Consider the following 19,195-nt stretch of genomic DNA (forward strand, 5'->3'; position numbering starts at 1 on the left):
CACACACAAGGAGGCCACATTCCTGATTTTGGGTCCTGGCTGGCCCTGGTTAACTCCCAGCTGCTCCCAAAGGCACCAGGAACTACCGGGGGCATCAGTGCAGGGCAGCCACTGGCTGAGCAGTCACACCACAGTAAAACAGGTAGGACATTTCTCATGGCCTTAAACTGCAACCTTCCCACGGGGGAGGAAGGCAGAGCAGAGCCCTCCAGTTACAGCAGCCAGAATTTTCCTCAGCTTTAACACGTGCCTTATTCCCCACAGAGATGGGGACACATCCTCCAGGCTGAACCCTGGGCACAGCTCCTGCCTGCAGGGATTGAGTGTCAGAGCATGGCTCCTCACTGTCATAGTCCCATCTCCTTTGTGTCACGGGGCCAGCTGGAGCAGGGGCATTATTGCAGCAGGTGGAGGGAGGTCACAGATGCACCAACTACAGCACTCACTGCAGGGGACAACCAGCCACGGAGCAACAACAGGGCACCACAGCCCCCCTGCCATGGGGGCACTGGGGTCTGGCTGGAAACAAAGGATGGATGACTTCATACAGATGAGCACCATGTATTAGTCAGGATACAGTTAAAATAAAATAAAAATCTATGGCACTTAAAGCAAAATGGCACAGACAGCTGGAGCCAAAGTCATAGAGCATCATTTGGGAAGTGACTCAAGTATTCTGAAGAAAGGTCATTCCTGTCTAAATCATGCTAAGCAGGAATGTCTGTAGCCCTCTAAAGGCAGAGAAGCCATCAGATCACAGACCTTTCCCCTCCCAGCTACAGACCCCTGTGAGGTACCAGGGGAAGCTCCAGCTTTCCCACAGAACCGCCCCTTCTTCTCCAAAGAAATCCCACACTGGGTGAGCCCATCTCTCCTTTGACAGTAGAGCAGGTGCATTATGAACCTATGGTCAAACCATGGCCCCTGCTTTCCTTCTGGTCCCTTAGCTGATCTCAGAGCAGCCAACATCCAGCTCTCAAGCAATTGATATTTCCACTCTGACATAAAACACAGCAGAAATTACACTATTAATAATCTCTTGCACTTGTCACCCACTGAAGTGTCAACCCTTTGACAGCTGAATTGTTGAGGTTGTGTCAATAAGTGACGTTAATAAGTTTTTCCATAATACTTAGTGCAGCCACTGGTTGCTAGGCAAGCTTTTTATTATAGAACTGTATTAGATGAAGAGGTGCAAAAAGACTCATTAAAGAATGGCAAAGCAGTTTAACAAAAAGCCATTTATAAAATCAAGATGAAAAAGTGTAGAAATTCCTGAGGAATTTGATGAGGCGGAAATGTGTTGGATTATGCATCGTTTGGCTGAGTTTTACACAGCAAAATATTTATCAGAAACTTTGAAACAGTAGCTTCTTCCTGAAAATTCAACAAAGTAAAACATGGATATCTGCCAGTTTCCATCTGAATTCTTCCAAATCAGTAAGTATCAGCACAGCTGCATTAACACCAGAGGGAATACTTGGGAAGTAAGGCACTATTGACAGGAATCTATCCCGCGGTTCCAACTAATATTTACTCTGGGAGAGGTACTTATTTTATAAACAATTCGCTTTCAGTAATGTCTTCGTTTTCTGCATAGACCTAAACTCACCTGAGTAGTTGCACCACACGAACGGTGCATTTGTCCCAGAATTCCCATTTTTACAGGATATGTGTGTAGCTACAGCTTTATGCCCTTAATGAGGCTCTGTCAAGTAGCAGAATATAAAACAAAGACCTGTAATTAAGCCTCGTTCACCTCAGCCATCCTCTGCTGCAGCAGCCCCAGAGAACAGCCCCTCTCCCTTTTTTGCCTGGCTTTAAGACAGACCCAGAGCCTGCCCCAATCTCCCCCTTGTCCCTGCAGCACCTCAGGGCTGCTGATAACCCCCCTCAGATGCAGCAGAGGAAACTTATCTCCTTCCCCTCGAAAAGGAGATTAAAGGATCAAAAACCTCTTACCACCTCTCGCCAGGAGGTCTGGCTAACACCCTGAAATATTCCCTTTCTTGCAAGTGTATGGAAGATTATTAATCCTTTCCCATTAAGCCTGTGCCACCCAGGAGCTTCCACAGCCCCCTCCCCAGACACTGCACGACCAGCCCCGCTGCACAGAATTGTCTGCTCTCTGCTGTGAAAAGCTTCTGCTCTTCACTTCCAACCTGCCTAAAATATTTAATGAATACTTGAAACAGGCACCAACATTTAGTTTGCCTCCTGAAAAACAAGGGGGAAAACATATGGGTAATATGCAGCCTGTTTTGCGAAACAACAACGAAGCATCTGGTAACTTCTCCAGGAAAAGAAATGGAAGCTGAGGGGATATTTCACAGGACTTGGAAGCGTACATGGGATGGTGTGCTGTTATCCAGCATGTGTTTGAACAGAGTCTCCTAGCACAGCTTGAGGAGAGATACTTGGTGTATTCCTTGTAAATCTCTGGCAAGCACAGCATACGGCCACTCTGCTCCCTCCAGCAGGCACAGGAGCCAAGCCTGCTCCTCACAGCCAGCCCAGGCAGGAATGTGCCCAAAAATACAGAGAAAAAGGCTTGTGACAGAGCCATGGGCAGACTTACACCTTCATTGTGCCATCAGCCAGCAGAGCCAACCCCTCACGTGCCAATGCGTTACTGCCTGCTGGGGTAATACACCTACTCTAAAATTCAGGGTTCCCTGGCATTTAAAGTTTATCCTCAACTCTAATTCTATCCCCTGCTAGGATAAATAAGTCCTCTTGTATGATTGAAATCTGAGGCATTAAAAATATACCTTCCAGATATCACTTTCATTGTATTACCATAGTACCTATAACCACACTCAAAGTGCCAAATTTAACAAGCAGTACATATTATGCACTACATAATGCTCATACACATGTACTAAGCAGTGTATGTGGAGCCACACTATCAGCTGGTGTAACAGACCCAGGATTTGCCTTAGCAGTATAAGAAAAGAATACTAATTAGAGAGCTGTAAGAGAATTTAGACCCAAGTTGTTATAAAATACTATGAAAAGGATCAATGCTGAGAGAGGGAAGGGCGTACAACTAGAATACACTCAGCAAGGGCATGATCAAAGGTAGGACAAATAGACTGCAAGCACTGTGTAATGTGCAAACACCTCTGAGGTGTGTAAGGGTCTCTGAGCATCCTCCCTCCCAGCAGGAGGCTGCAAGCACCTTCAGAGGCCTAATCCACCAACACATCACAGCCAACTCACAAAAGCATTTCTCAGACAGGCAAGTTCTGCTGGGCTGGCCCAGCGCCACACAGTCACGTGGCAAAGCTGTTCCCCACGCCTGTCTCTGCTCCCCTCCCAGCAGTGCAGGGGACACACTGGTGGAGGTGTTGGGCTGAGCACTGAGCACCAGGCAGGCTCTGCTCACAGGGATGGTCCAGCAGCACGTCCCAGTTCGGGTCCCTGCTGGCACCAGGCACAGGGCTCACTGCCCTGACCCCTCGGAGGGGACACTTCCCACACCCAGGTCCCTCTCCCAGCGTGGGACACACAGACTGCCAGGCCAGGACACTGAGTTCCCACATCCCATGGATCCCAGCAACCACCTCAGATACCTGAGACAGCCTCCAGCTGAGCTGAGGAAATATTTTCCTTTTAGGTGCAGCTTGTTTCCCAGAGCAATCCTCAGAAACACAGTTCCTCTTCAAAGCAACAACCCAGGCCCAGTTTCCCTTTGCTCAGGAAATTCCACGGGGGAATGGCACAAGAGAACAGCCAAGCACCTTGGAGTCAGGGTAAGCTCCAGCCACATGGTACCAGCCCCACTGCCAGGCAGGAGCTGCTGCCACCTCAGCTGCTGTACCTGTCCCCTGCATGTCCCGTGTAAGACCAAAACAGCCCCCCCAGCTGAGGAGGGTCCACACCCATTCCCCAGCTGTACCTCACCTTACACCCCATCCCTGAGTTTGTCTGAGCTCTCTGCATCCCTCACTGTACACAGGGCTCCTGAGTACTTGTGTCCTTTGGAAGTTAGAAGGGGGAAGGTGGCAGTTTGGAAAATTCCAGCCTTAACCCAAACCACTCTACTACCAGTATGTGCAGTGCCTAAGTGTGCAGACTTCCAAGGAAGAATTAATTATTAATCACTCAATGCAGTGAGAGCTGCTGTTTTCATTCTCCTCACAGCTGTCAGGGAGGCACAGATGCAGCACCACCTTCTGTAATTGGAATCTTTATTTTGCAAACAGTGCAATAGACTGTGTTTTATCTCCTTTGATCCCTCTGTAATACAATCAAGGCTCACCAATCAAGGCTCCTTCCCCTTTGTTTGCCCTTCAGATGCTGCAGAGAGCTTCTTCCTGCAGGATATTGTTGCTCTGTGCACTGCATAGTGAGAGTGGTGTGATACAGCAGCTTTTCAGACAGCTTTTGTCCTGACTTTAAGGTATCCCCGTAGTGCCAACTGGCAGCACATTCCAGCCTGGCCAGGTGCTGTTCTTCAAAAGATACCATTATGTACCAACAATTAACAAATCTATCAACGCATTTCCTCTGTGATTCTTGGTGCTAGAGAATTTAAATACCTGCAGAAGAATAACAGTGCCTCGGTGGTGTACAAAGACATGTCTAGCTGGCAGACCTGAAGGATGAACAGAGCAAAGCAGCTCTGCTAAACTCCAGAGGGATGGGAGCACACAGAAATCATAAGCCTGTGAAAAGCCTTCAGCCACAGGCAGGGCAGGGGCTGTAATGGAGCTGCCTGACACTTGGAACTGCAGAACAGCAGCTGCAGGTGCAAACTTTGTCAAATCTTTAACAGTTTGGGCATTTCAAAGGGAGACATTTTGTGTGAATATTTCAACCACAACACTTTTGCCACTTCTGAGAATGCCCCTGAGGCAACAACAAGCTCATTTTGCCCAGGTTAACTACAAACTTTTTTACTTTAAGATCAGGAGTGTGCAAGTGCTTGGAGCAAGCAGACAAAATACAAACAGCTTTAGTTTTCATGATAACCTGCCTGACTTTGAGATGACTTCATAAGTAAAGTTCATGCCCATATTTCCTTACAGAAGTTTCCTTGGGAAATTGCCAAGCAAAATGTTTTTCCGTTCCTTTTGCCTGTTTGTGGGTGGCATGAAAGGTAAGAGTTTAATATTAGGGAAGATAGGTGCCAGCTAATCAGGGACAGCAGGATAGATCAGGAGCTGGGACTGGCTAGGAAAAAAAAAAAAAAAGAAGAAAAGAAAAGGAATTAAATGCCAAACTAGAGGTTTTGGCTACAAGCAGTACAAAAATAAACACACAAGAAGAATTGATAGGAAGCAATATACTGGGGGAACAAGCACTCACTTGACAAAGAGTAGTGTCAATGGAAAGCCACAAAGACAGTAAAATAAAGACAGATTGGATGAAGAGCCAGGAAAATAGTGTAGATGATGAGATGAGTGTAGACTGCTAAGGATCAGAGCTGGAGACTGTACCAGGCTTTGCAGGTGTGTAACTGCAACGGGAAAATCAGGACTAGTTGAGGAGTGCTTTGGCTTCAGGAAGGTGAGGAGCAAAGATCACCCATGTCCAAAGGGCACATCCTCTCCCTGGCCCTACCATCACCTTCTGGGCACAGAAACATCTTCTTTATTTTAGGAATGATGGGGGGAAAAGCACAATAAGCACAATTAAAATGCTAATTAAAACAGTTGTCAAATGATGAAGTTAATTTAGCTTGAGCAGCCCCCTGGTAACCCTGCAATCCAGGATCAGGGGGCTTTTGGTCTCTTTTCCCTGGGGGTGTCAGCTGCGTCTCAGCAGTTGGGGCCCAAATGTTCATCTCTGCTGCCATGAGCTGTGGCCACTTCAGAACGAGCAGGATTTCTGTTTCCTTATGCCAGGAATCTGTAAAGGTGGGTGAAGCTTTCCTGCCTCCCAGCCCTGTTGCCCTGGGCTGACTGCTCTTCTCTGGGAGCCCACAGGGAAGGGTGAGTCCTTCTCTCCAGTGAGGGCAGTCAGGCCCCTCAGCTGCCCCAGTCCTGGTTCTGTGCCCTGGAGTCACCTTCCTGACCATCTTTCCTCTCTCTTCTCCAAGAGGCAGAGAGAAATCCAGCAGCAAGGAGATGAGGAGGCTTTGGATCAGTCTGAATTCCCTACCTAAATCCCAAGAGCTCAAAAGCTTTCAGCTGTATCCTGTTCAGATCTTTTCCTTGTCAGATATCCCTTGATGTGAACAAGGTCTGACAGGAGGAAAGGAAGAAGAAAATTACATAAGCAAAACAAAAGTGTAATTAAATTCCCTCTGCAGATGAGCAGATCAGGTCTCTGCTGTTACTTTTCTTCTTTCTGGCACATTCTGGACTGTTCTTTAAGGAATTCTCTGCTAACTGGAACTCAGAGGGCAGCTAAAGTTTTCCTCTTTCCAAGGACTGCCATATGTTTGGTCTCTTTTTCCACTCCTGCTGTCTTAGGCCATTTATACCAACCTGAGCATTGACTGGGTGAAGCCCAAAGTGTTTATTTTCAAGGTTCTAAAATGAAAGCACCAAAGCCATGGTTGAATTATTCAGGGATAAAACTTCCACCAAGTGTCAGCCTCCCTGGGGTACAGTCCTGAGCTGACTCTGACTGCTCACAGCAGTAACAAAATGCCAGCTGACTGATACTCTTAGTGTTCCTAAGGCACCTCATCAATCACAGCCTCAGCCTTTCCCAGTGACTAACTTAGGAAAACAAGGCCATTCCTCCTGCTCACCCTGCTCTGACGATTTTCAGAGGCTCCATTATTCTGAGTTACTGACAGATGCTTTGTTTCTCCACCTGAACAACTTCTGGGTACAAACTACTTTTGATTGAGCACACAGATTCAGTCCTTACCCCGTCACACTTTTCTAATTGGAAAAAGGCCTGAGGCAAATTCAAGGAAAACTGTCCATGGTTCCTTCTTTCGACATAAAGTTGTGACATCTTTAAAAAGCACACAAAGGATGTTGGGGGTCAGGTGTCTGAAGAAGACACTGCCTGAAGAAGAAAGAACATGAGGTCCTGATGAGAACACCGGGTTGTGTCACACTGAACTGCTCTGCTCCTGCTCAAGGTTATTGTGCAGAACAACCTGAAGATATTCCTTAGAGTGGGGGAAGTAGATCAACTCCAGATATTTTACCTGCAGGCAGAAGATCATCTTGACATTCTTGGACTGCTTAAAGAGATCAGACAAACTCAAGAGACTAAATTCAACTAAACCAGATTAAATCTTTTAACAAATAAAATTCAAACTACTGAACTACAACAGGCCTCCACATCCCAAGTCCAATAAGAACATTTTTGCTCACTTCCTGACAACTTATTTGCAATACATGCAACTTGAGGCTACTTTGAAAGGTGCTGGAATATTTTGTTCAAATTTATAATCTAATCATTCACATGGAAATGTTACCTTCCCTTTCAGATACTTTTAGCAGCTGGCTATGAAATTCTGGCAATTTATCCAAAGACTCTTCGAGACTCAAACTTAATAAGCATGAGTTCAATTTCTTACAAAAAATTGTGTTTCATTTTTTCTCAGTATTCCTTTACCAGCTGAAAACTATGCCTTATTTTGGGGAGGGAGGAAGGTACAAAAAAAGGAACAGCAAATTTTTTAAGTGGGGAATAGAAATTGTGAACTTTCTGCAAAGTTGGAGAGAAAAGGAAGGAAGTGAATCTTTCAACTCAAAAGTGCAAAGTAGACAGCAAATTCTCAGCATTTGGATCAGCAAAATCTACATAATGGTGCAGTCATGTTTACTGCACTCACAGCTTTATTTCTCAATTTTTAACTTGATAGCATTTAGCAGGGGATTCAGAAAGTAATTATTTACATGGAGGTTTCACTCACTTTTAGGGTACTTTATTTTGTTGGTTTTGGGGTGGATTTTTTTAGCTAATAGAGAACGACAGTGATGGTTAAGAAGAATAAATCTTTAGTTATAGCTACAGTAGAGGAAAACTGTCTCTCAATACCATTTCGTTTCCATGACAGAACTATTTCTGAAATCCAGACTCCAAAAACTATCAATTCGATGCACTAGATGGATTTGCATGCATTTAAATTCATGACTTAAAACACTATCAACTGCACACATATAAAACACACACACACCCACTTGCCTCCATTCATTCATTACAATTTAACTGACCCTTATTAAGGGCTACCAGTGTTTTCCCAGGAAGAGAAGTGACTTAAGTGATCCCAGAGGGGGAACTGGGGTCCAAGTTCTGCCTTCCTTGACCTGCTTTAACATCTCACCAGAACTTCTGGAGGCAGCAGTTCCTCGTCTCTGGAGGAGCTGGAGCAGCCCCAGGGCTGTGGGGAACAGACCCTGCTCAGCCCCAGGAACAGGAGCTTCGGCTCAGCTTGACCCTCACAGTGATTCCTCAGTGTGTGAGCACAGAGTGAACTGCTCTGATTTAGGAGGACACCGAGTGTGAGATGGGACAGCTCTGCAAATACTGCAATCCTTAACTCAGATTTTGGGAGCTTTGTACCCTACCCCTGTCCATGCAACCAGACAGAGGGATGTCTGCAGATCTAAGAAGTTTATTAACTCTGAGAGTTACTAATGATCATATTTCCAGCCACTTTTACCCTCAGCTTCTCACTTTTTTGCTGAAAACTACACATGCAATTGCTTAATCCCTGCACTCAATGACTCAGCCCTGACCCTGGCACAGCCCAGATCCCTGCATTCCAACAGCATGGAGAAGCTGTTGGGATGGAGTTGGTTCTGGAGAAAACAGCTAAAAAACCCATTTATATCTCCCTCTAAAATCAAGATTATACTTGATCTTTTATGTAAAACATCATGTTTTGTCTAAGAGTTAAACTAAAAGCAGTATATTTCTTTAAAAAAAAAAACAGTGACAAACAAACCATGGTACTTTATCCCTCCCACGAAATCCTGACAACATTTTTACTGTAAGTAGGAGCAGTAAATGATTGCCCATCTCATCTGCAGAGGACACACAGCTTATATGATCCAAACAATTGATGGTAACATGCACAAAAGTAAGGAAAATACATTATCCAAATTACTAAAGCAGCAACCTGATGTAATAGATTTATATACTATAACTTGCAGAAATATTCATTTATCTCTTTGCTTCATGCAATGTCTAGTACATGAAAATTATACTTTGCACCATCTTATTTACCACAGGGAAGAAGGTTAATGTAGGAGAACATATTAAAGGTCATTTTCACTCTTTGAAATAATTAAGTGTAGTACTTGCAGAATCCTTTTGAGGAGACTTGCAACAGAAAATGCTCTTAAATAGCTCCACAGGTAACTGCATTAAAATAAATCTTCATACAGTGGAGACTGGACAGAGATCTTGGAATAAAACAGCAGCCCCTGTTTGAGAGAGTCACAAGGTTTTTTCAGTTTCCAAACCAGCAGTGCCCACAGAACATTGTTTTGTCTTATGGTTCTTGTAGGTCCAAGAGGAAAATTATCATCTACTTATAACTAGACTAACTCAAGATTTTCATATTGGAATAAACCTTTAATGGACTGGAAATATGATACAGTCTGCACTGTCATTTAACCAGATCTCTCGATGTTACCAAAAACACATTGGAAAACCAGAAAGGGAAGCTCATTAAACAAGAGCAGAAATAAGCTGAAAACATTGTGTTCTTGTGGTATTGGACCCAGAAACTCCTCTTGCCAGCTCACAGAAAAGGTTTCATTCGTTTGGGGCACAAAGAACTGTCAAAGCTCCTAAGCCAGCACAGGGGAATCTGGGTCTGCAACCAGAGTGAGGAGGCAATCCCAGCACCACTGGCATGGATGGAAGAAAAGCATTACCTGCCTCCCCTTGGGGGCCTGACATTTTTGTTAGGGGGGGCACAAATTGTTTTTAATACCCTTCCTTCAGCGTTGTCTTCTCTTGAGGCAAAATAGCTCAAATATACAATGCTGGTGATAAGGACACATATGCATAAAAAAGGGGAGAAGGAAAGGAAGGATCTTGTATTTTAACCAGCAGTTCTAACATACATGGCAGGAATCATTGAGGCCACACCACATGCAGGAAGCACAGGAGTGGCAAGCATATTTTCCCTAAATTAGGTCATACAAGAAGCAGTGGGATATGTCAAAATCATCAGACAGAGAAGCCCCAGCTCCATAAGGTTTTGGTGGCCTTCTTCAGGCTGACAGCTACAGGGACGCTGCTGTGTTTGAATTACACCAGGTGACAGTGGCAAACTTATAAACACCACAAATCTGGTCCCCAGCTTCACTGAACACTTCAGCAGCCTCGAGCTGCCCACCAGGACAGAGTGAGCCCCAACCCCTGGTTAGTGCTAACTGGGCACCAGCAAAGAGATGAACTACAAACCAGCCTGTCAAGAGCAGTCACAGACTTGGTTCAACTTGGTAGATATTTTCATTTTGATACTTTATTGTTCAGACTGAACCATGACCACTTGTTTGTACAATAACAGTCAGGAAACCCTGAATGGAAAAGCCAAAGTGATTGAGTTTCACTGTGTCCTTTAAACACCCTTAAGCTGCTGGCAGTGGTGGGGGCAGCAGATCCATGACTGCTGCCCACTCCTTGACCTTCACACCTACATTCTTACCTGGGAGGAGCAGGCAGTGCCTCTCCCAGTGCCCACAGTCCCTCTCAGGTCAGGGGAACCCCCCAGCGAGGGTGACAAGATGCCATAGAAAGGCTTCTCCTCCCAGCACAAACCGCTGGGGCACAACCATCAGAACTATTTTCCTGCTGAACTCTGCTGTCAGCTACAGCCCATAATTTGTACCCTTGGACACATTACAAGCATAATAGAGAATACATAAATGAATGCACAATGATTATAGATATTTATATGCATCCTGTTGCTGAGAGATCATGCCTATAATTCATATGTGGTAAAGCCGCAAAATTATGAAGGTCTTCCTAGCACAGCCATTTATAATCCAATGGGAATCCATTACATTTTTATTTCTCATGTTACAAGAGGCAATTTATGACTGTCTGTATATCACATTATGTTTTAGAGGTGATGATAATGTAAAAGCAGCCTGACCTCAAAATGGAATCACTGATTCAACCCAAAAGCAATTACGCAAAATGTTTACTTGGCTTCTTCGAGAAATAAGCGACCACAGCTTTTTAAATTTTTGTTATGGAATCCATTTTAGAAAACCCTTTCTGTCAGAATAATCTCTTTCTGGGACCATTTAATTTAATTTTCCTTTTAGGAGCAGAGGTGTGGTTTTATTTTATTCTCTAATCACAACCAAACATACATATCAGAAGCCTTAAAAGAGCCCATTCTCTAGTCTTTCACTCTGGTCATTCCCAAGCCATTTTGTGATCAATACTGAGCTGTTCTCAGCCCAAATGGAAATTTCAAGACTGCTACTATTTATCTGCCTCCTAATCGAGTTTTAACAGGTGAGCTCTTGGTGCACGTACACACATTTAAGAGTTACTGGGGTGACATCACTACCAGAGGCCAGAATTAGTGTCAGCTGGTTGTCACATGTAAGACACACAATTTCATGGGTTTGATTTGTACCTATTGCTACTTAAAAATTAAATAACATTTGTGACAACAACTATCCTATGTCCTCTGCAAAAACTGCCACTCCTGAATGTGGGACATGACCTGAATGTTCCTTTATAACTGCTGTTATTGTTGGCTTTGTTATCCTTTCTAAGGATAAGTGTTCTATTACATTCATTTGGTTTCTTAACAGCAATATAATTTTGTTCATACCTTTGCAAGCCTACCACGTTTTCATTCTCAGATTCTCAAGTTTCCAGTATTAAGGAAGGCATTGCCATATTCTAGTCATGGTTTTTTTAAAGCTGTAAATTCTGTTCCACGTTGAAGGGCTCTCTCTCTGGGGGCATAAGTATTTCAGAACAGATACATAAAAATTGACAGCTAGCTAAACTTTATACATCCTGACCTCACTCAGAGTTCTGTTTCACCTGCAGTAGAGCCATTTATATTGGCATAATATGTTACACAAGTCTAGCTGAAATAAAATTACACTTAATAAGCCAGACTATATTTTAAAAGAAGATGAAATAATGACTATAATATTTAATGTGTCACTTAGCTCTCACATTAATAGTAAATCTATCAGTAAAGATGACAGAGCTACAATGATTTAGCAGTTACCAATCCAGACCATTAAAGCTTTATGAGTAACACCAGCAAACAGCATTGTGGGACCAATTCATATAATTTCTCACATGGAAAATTATTTTTTGAAATTCCTGAACAGCCTCAACTGGATGGGACTATTATGAGGCTGCCCAGAGTCAGACTGTGGCTCTAGCAAGTGTAAAACATGACACCATTTTCCATGTTTTACTGGAATACCTCCTGATGTGAATTCTGTGCCACATCTGAGCAACCTGCTGGCTGTGTCACCCTTAGAGGGCCTAAAGACAGACAACTCTTTCAGCATCAGACAGGAATTCCTCCTCAGATTGACCTGCAGAGGTGAAGGCTCCTCAGCCAGAACCAACTCAGAGAGTGCCCTGGAGGGATGAGAGATCAGAGAGGGGAGGTGGGAGCAGAGCAGCCCAGGGATGTATCAGGTGAAGCTGCCTGAGGCTGAATGCCCAGAGTGGACACAGCTGAGGACTGACTGCAGTCTCCACACAAGCCCCAGCAGCTGCAAGTACATCTCTGTAGAAGGGGAGAGAATGTTGCCTTTGTTGGATCTTCAGTGATGCATTTCAGGCCTTCTCCACCTATCTGGAGCCTATTTTAATTTTCTTTTAAATATCACTCTGACTACACATACTGAAACAGTGCTTTCTTCTTTTCATATTAAGTGAGCCTAATGCTGGACCAAGATGCAATTTTTTTCCCACAGTCTAATGCTTGAACTGCAACTGAGCTTCTGAATATTTCAGCAATGTCAACCCCAAGCTCTCCTCGCTCACCAAGGAAAACTGCAACTGCCCAAGTAGCCTTCTTTTTATAGAGAGGCAACAGCTCCAGTTCCACCACGCCCTGTTGTCCCTTAATTCATTGAAAAGGCCACTATTCCAGGTTTAGCAGATGCTACATGGCCCATGTACTCGAAACCCCACTTTTCTTGGGCACTGAACATTGTTCTCCAGCCATATGAGAGAACAAGTTAAAAGCTCCATGTCCCTTACAAGCATCCCAGGCTATTTGATCATTCAGATTAGAAAGACTCTAAAGGTTATACAGAAACACATGGGTTTACAGTTAGCTGCTCTGGGCTGTGTGCTTGGTGTGCTCTGTGAAAAGCTTTCTCAACAGAAGCTGAAGCCCTTGTTTTTATCTTTAGTACCCACCTTCCTCACTGGCACTGTGGTCTGCTCCAAAATTCAGTAGTCTCTGGCCCCAGATAACCATCCACTAAGTAACCTTAAATGTTATCCTATCAAGGTTAAAAAAGTGTGTTTAAGATTACTTTGGCTTTCAGGTCACATTCTTGCATCCTTCCTGAACTCCTTCTTCCCAGGAGATTTTGCCCGGTGATGGATTCAGTGTGTTTTTCCTCTTGTTCTTTAAAGCCAATTCATTCATCACACTAGGTGGGGTACATTTTTTAAGCACTGGAATGAGAGCTGGTCAGCACAAAACAGCATGCAGGAAAGATAAAACTGTGGTGAAAACAGACCTGGGGTAGTGCTGAGGAAGAGTCCAGAGAAGTGCACAAAAACCTCTCCTACCAAGACCTTGTACCAAGCAGCTCACTGCACCTCCCTCTCAAAAACTCTGTAACCTCAAGTGATGTTTCAGGTATTATGCTGTATTAAGGTTTATTGATATTAACCTGGAATATAACTAAAAAAATTCAACATTTTCTCTCATCTTTGAAGTCTGCTGAGGGAAGGGACCCAAAAAGAAAACTGCTCAATAGCCAGCCTGGATTAGTATTGTCTATATAATGAACCCAACATCATAGACAGGACTTATGACAAGTATTTTTCAAATAATTTTTAATAGACAGTTACTTTTCTCCATATATATTCTCTGTTTCATGGTACCTACCCTTATCCTCTTAACCCTCCCATATAACTGCCAAAGAAGATCTGTTAGAAAATTCAGCTTTCTCTGCTCCTGAAGTCATATGTCATTGTAAGATATGTCTCACCATTTACTTCTCATGTTACAACCAAGAGTAATTAGGATGTAATTAACACACATCAAACAAAAATCTACTCATCAGATTACTAAGAAAATTTCAGAAGGAATTAATCACAGGGTTTGCCTTTGCACAGTACAGATACACGTTCCTATTAGAAAGTCCTTGGTCATTGAAGATTTGCCTATTGGGACTGGGCACAAAATCCAGGACAGGGAGTTTTCATCTCTAGGCTTAGTCACTGGTGCAAACTGACTGTTTAGAACTCAGGTTGCTTATACAAGATCACAGAACACGTTTTGAATTCAGACCTAAAAGCATCATTGAACTATTGGCATAGAAAAAAATTAAACCCTAGAGACAAAATATTTCTGCTGCTGCTAATTTTCATGTCCATCTATAACGCAGCTGTCTCCTTCGAGAACACACGCAGGATCACTCTCGAGGAGAAAAGGCAACGCAGAAAGAACCGTGTCTTGCAGAATACACCATCTAAGGAATCTTTCTGCTGTGCCTTTTGCAATCGGATTTGTCTGTCTCGTGTTGGCCTCATAAGCCACCAGCGTGCCTGTAGCAAATGTGGATAGAGCCTTCCCAAATCTTCGTTCAGGAAGCCCAGCCACGATGATGAGTTTTCATGTATCGCTAATCTACATGATCTGTTATTTAATCTACTAGTGCTATCACTGATTTTAATGGCCCAATGGTAATGATTTTCTTTTAAGCTGTCATTAAATACAGAGAAAAAGATGTCACAGCCCTAGAAGAGACATGAACCGAGCAGGTGTCTGCCTGCTGAATCACACCAGCACACGAGGGGATTACCATATCTTGGGGTACAATAGCTCTTCCTGAGGGGGTTTCAGGTGTAGGCAAGGTGAGACACAACTCTTATCTGTTGGAGGAACTGATATACATGGCAAAAGGTATCTTGGATCTCCTCCAAGGTCTCCTATTTCTAAAATGTATTAGTATTAAAATACTACAGAAACACAGAAAAATAATTTTCTCCTTTTCCTTACATTTTGCTTTGTTTCCCCAGTAGCCAGTTTCTGAAGTGTGGAAAAAAACCAAAATGTTCCCAACAGAGAAAAGCTCACTTTAAAGGTACAGGTTTACCATTTTACAACAGTCTATAGCTTGTTTCAGCAAAAGCCCAAACACAATGTGCTTCCTGTCCCCAGCTTTGTTATACAACGGAAATCCTTTCCACAGGAGCATAGATGGGTCAAAACAAACCAGAACTACTGCATTCAGAAAGAAAAAACTTCCCATTCTCACCTATTATTCTATTCAAAGAGTATTTGAGAGCATTTACTGGCACCCAGATTGAATCTTCCCCTTCACCACCATATGTGATTTTTACTGAATGCCTTCAAAAAGCTGAGAAATCAGTTGGTTATTTTCTCTTCAATGAAAATCTCCTCTCATGACCAAGGAGAGGGGACACAAGTCATTCAGTAGGTAAGAACATGCAGCAAATGTCCTGGGAAATCCAAGCCTGGGGTAATTGAGCTCCACAGCACCTCCTGCAATGGCAGCCCAGTGTCACCCTGCCTTGGATGGACAGACAGTGCCAGAGAGGACACATCCCTACGACAGCCCTTAAACCAGAGAACAAAGCAGCACCTGACAGCAAACAGCCTTCCCTGAAGGGAGAGTCCAGCACTTAACACACCTCAGCAGCATCCTCAGCTTGGGCTTTTCCTGCTGATGAAGTGCTTTGTGAGTGTTTGTGTCATTTATAGAACCCAGAGCAGCTCACACTACATGGTGCACAAAACAAAATGCTACCAATCCAATTAAAACCAGAAGTCAGCTTCTGCTTTCCAGAAAATGAAGGCATCATTTGATTTTAAATAGTTATAAAGCCTTTAAAATCACCGTTGTAGTTCTTACTACTTTCAAGCTGCATCATCCTCCAGTAGCAAAGCAGAAATTCAGATTACCTTACTCATTCCAGCAGTACTAGAAAAGGAAATGGGCCAATTCTTCCCACTGTGGTTGTATTATCATAACATTGTGGGTCATAGATCAGAATCCAGAATGAAAAGATCTAAGCCATCCTTAAAGAGATGTAATAAACAAAAACTAGGAAATCAATAAGAAAATTAATAGGAAATAATATTTGAGCTATTCACAGGCAAATTTGTTTCATAGAATCATAGATTGTTTAGTTTGGAAAAGGTCTCTGATCATCAAGTCCAACCATCCACCAGCACTGCCAAGGCAACCACTGATCCATGTCCACAAGTGCCACATTCACTTGGCTTTTAATCCCTCCAGGGATGGGGACTCCACCACTGCCCTGAGCAATCTGTGCAGAATCACAGAATCTCTGAGGTCAGAAAAGCCCTCCCAGCCCATGGATCCCCCCTGTGCCCGATGCCCCCCTTGTCCCCCAGCCCAGAGCACTCAGTGCCACGGCCAGGCCTTCCTGGGACACCTCCAGGGATGGGGACTCCAAACCTCCCTGGGCAGCCCCTCCAAGGCCTGACCACCCTTTCCAGCAAGAAATTCCTCTTGACATTCAACCTGAATGTTGAATGCTGCAGTTTGAGGCTTTTTCCTCTTGTCCTGTCCCTTGCTCCCTGAGAGCAGAGCCCAACCCCCACCTTGCTAAAACCTCCTTTCAGGTAGTTGTAGAGAGTGAGAAGGTCTTCCCTGAGCATCCTCTTCTCCAGGCTAAAGTTCCAATTCTTCCTTTCCAGTGCTTAACAACCATTTCAGTGATGTTCAGTCACAGAATTTAACATAAAGTCACTTTTAAAGCTTAATTAAGCTACAGCTGGGTAAACAGATAAAAATGTTACCCTAATGCCTGCAACCCCTTGCAGGAGTGGAGAAAAGAGAGCTCTGTAGGCCAAGAACTGAAGATTTCAAACCAATCAGTCATTTGCACAATGTTCAGCACAACAGGGCCCTATTCCATACTGGACATCCTCATAACCTTCATCAGCAATGGACCCAGCAGGTCTCACCTGCGTTTGTGGCACTGCATGTGTTTTGTAGATGAGCCACCAGTGAAGCTGGAAAGAGGTGTTTTAGTCCTGAAACACAGAGCCCCAGGACAAGCTTCTACATCACACTGCGGCAGGGTGGCTCATGGCACACATCCCTTTATCCCAGAGAGTATTTTTGGCACTATCTATTGTTGCTGGGAAAAATCAGAAAAGCAGGAAAGCTGGATTCAATCACTCAAGATTCCCTGGTCCCATGGGGGCAACTGCTCCCTTCTGCTCTGCATGGGTTTGAGGGCACAGCTCTGCAGCACAGAACGAGCTGGAGGCACTGCAGAGGGAAGGAGGGCAAGAGGAAAGCAGAGGAGCTGCAGGAAGGAGCAGGAGAAGGATGTTGAGTGTGTGTGGACTGGCAGGGAAAACAAAGGAAATGCCATGTGCTGCCTGAAAAGGGAGGGGATGAGAAGGGAACCCCTCAAGTGCAACAGAAAAAACAAATTCTCTACTTTGTGACAGGAATATGTGCAATCATCCAACCATCACCACCTGTTTGGCCCCAGCAATTCCCTTCAAACCAGCATGACACCTTTCCAGTGCAACTGTGCTGCTCTGCCTGACAGGCACATCATCTTCTACAGAAGAAAGACAGTCTCTGACCCTCCAGCAATAAGTAGAAGGAAGCAAAAATTATTCTGCCACTAAATTCTTCTGGTTATGCAGCAAACCCTACTTGTGCATCTTTATGAACAAAGGCGACACAGCAGGCTCATTTTATCATATTCTAGTTGGTCTCTTGCTCTGGAAAGCCAAAACAAAACCTGGAATTTCTCATTTCCCTGATTGTGAGGCATTAAGCCCTTGCTGAATAGTCCAACCCATGCCTACAATTGCTCTTTATTTCCTCTCTACTTCCAGGCTACCAAATTAAAATAAAGCACAGCATTTTTTCCCATATAACCCAAGACACCTGAACTGATCAAGCACTACTAAAGAAGTAAATTCACTCTTTCAACTATTATTATAATTGTAATAAGTTGTTTTAAAATGTAAGTTTTTGGACAACTGTTCTTTACAGCCTTGGTAGAAGCTCTTTATAATCACACTTGTGTAATTATCAGAGATCAAGTCTTCTCCAATAGTGTAAAGTGATTTATCATAAAAAACCTCACTTTGTTACAAGCTTTACTATAGTATATTAAATATTTCAGCCTGCCCATAGATGCAGCCACTGGGGTACCCAGCATTTTAGTCTCAAGACTGTGAAAATAAATCTCTTTTTTGTAATTATAGCAATATATTTTTTTTTTCCTCCAGGTAAGATGGGATGGAAACTCTTTGCCATGACAGTCAGAAAGTGCTTGTGTGAAACAAATACACACAATGTGCTCTTCTATTTTAGCCCTGTTGGGCTGGGCGAGGCATCTTCCAGCACAGGGACATCCCACACAGTCAGAGCTCAGTCCACTTGACTGAAACACTCTGAAGAGCCACACCACGTGCATTTTCTCCCCCCACCCAGTTGGACACCACCAAGGAGCATCTCCCCCAGCCAACAGCACATTCCAGGCTGTTGACTCACTGCAGTCACTGCCATTGGGTAGGTGCCTTTGCCTTTCCAACAGCCTCATTTTTAAAATGTGCTCATATTTAATGCTCACACTTCAGAACACTTCTGCACTCATTTGCTACGTGCAGCCCTAGTGTGCTAGGGATCCCCAGGGATCCACAGGGATCACACAAGGATCACAGAATCCCAGAATGTGCTGTGTTGGAAGGGACACACAAGGACCATCCAGTCCAGCTCCTGGCCCTGCACAGGCCCATCCCCAGAGTCACCCCCTGTGCCCCAGAGGATCAGCCAAACCCTCCTGGAGCTCTGGCAGCCTTGGGGCTGTGCCCACTGCCCTGGGGAGCCTGGGCAGTGCCCAACCAGCCTCTGGGGGAAGAACCTTTGCCTGAGACCCACCCTGAGCCTGCCCTGACACAGCTCCAGCCATTCCCTGGCTGCTGTCCCTGGTCCCCCCAGAGCAGAGCTCAGTCCCTGCCCCTCCTCTGCCCCTGCCCAGGAAGGTGATGATTAGAAATGGCTCATGTTTCACCCAAGCTCCCTCAAACCAACCTCTCTGATGGTGGAAGGGCAGC

This window comes from Pipra filicauda, unplaced genomic scaffold (assembly GCF_003945595.2).
Source record: "Pipra filicauda isolate LSUMZ 115617 unplaced genomic scaffold, ASM394559v2 scaffold356_size1356884_pilon, whole genome shotgun sequence".
Lineage (NCBI taxonomy): Eukaryota > Metazoa > Chordata > Aves > Passeriformes > Pipridae > Pipra > Pipra filicauda.